Here is a 905-nt window from a genome sequence, read left to right on the forward strand (position 1 = left end):
ATAACCTGAATTGGGCGAGAGAACCCCCTTAACTTAAGCATATCAGTAAGGGGAGGAAAAGAAATCAACTGAGAATCCCTTAGTAATGGCGAATGAACAGGGAAAAGCTCATCGGGAAGAGAAATGGCAACATTTCTCGGTGTCCGGTATGGTTTGATGCTAGACTGGTGAATTTGTCCTGATGTCTACTGGAAAGTAGCATCAAAGAAGGTGAAAATCCTGTAAAGGTCATTTTCGATACCAGTCATAATGGCTCATTCCTATGAGTAGAGTTGTTTGAAAGTGCAACTCGAAGCTGGAGATATGTCTCTCCAAAAGCTAATTATAAAGCGAGACCGATAGTAAACAAGTACCGTGAGGGAAAGTTGAAAAGCACTCTGAAGAGAGAGTGAAAAGTACGTGAAACTGTTGAAGGGGAACTGGAGTGAGCGTTACCATACTCAATGCCTTGATATTATATTCTCGGCTACCGAGTAGTGTAGTTGTCGTCTTTTGGCAAATCTTGTTAATGAATCGAGCAGAAGTTTTCCTCGGAATTCTTCTTGTTGATTCTAAACAAAATGAGATAAATTGATCTTGATTGCCTGTCTGACCTCAACTTCCTATTCAATGCTCTCTACAGCCCGTCTTGAAACACGGACCAAGGAGTGTGAGTTGCTTGCAAGTGTTGTCGCTCATTGAAAGCGCACACGCGAAATGAAAGTGAACAGTGTAATTTTTATGAATTGCACTACTTTGTGTGGTGAGGGCGCCGATTCGGTGTCCCGCAACCACGGACGGTTTTGCTCTTATTGCATGACTGATCCAGAGCAAGTAGCACACGACCCGAAAGATGGTGATCTATGCTTGGGCAGGGCGAAGCCACGGGAAACCATGGTGGAAGCCCGAAGCGGTTCTGACGTGCA

At 44.3% G+C, this 905-nt stretch overlaps 1 non-coding gene across 1 annotated transcript in view; it reads left to right on the plus strand.

Moving 5' to 3' along the window:
• LOC142356689 (large subunit ribosomal RNA) overlaps positions 1-905 on the plus strand; it is a 3,522-nt gene continuing 2,617 nt past the window's right edge. Inside the window, exon 1 of the ribosomal RNA XR_012761471.1 lies at positions 1-905. This exon is cut by the window's right edge and continues 2,617 nt beyond it. This is a non-coding gene — a ribosomal RNA (large subunit ribosomal RNA).

The sequence above is a fragment of the Convolutriloba macropyga genome, unplaced genomic scaffold, assembly GCF_964194025.1.
Source record: "Convolutriloba macropyga unplaced genomic scaffold, txConMacr16.3 SCAFFOLD_5779, whole genome shotgun sequence".
In the NCBI taxonomy this organism is placed as follows: domain Eukaryota; kingdom Metazoa; phylum Xenacoelomorpha; order Acoela; family Convolutidae; genus Convolutriloba; species Convolutriloba macropyga.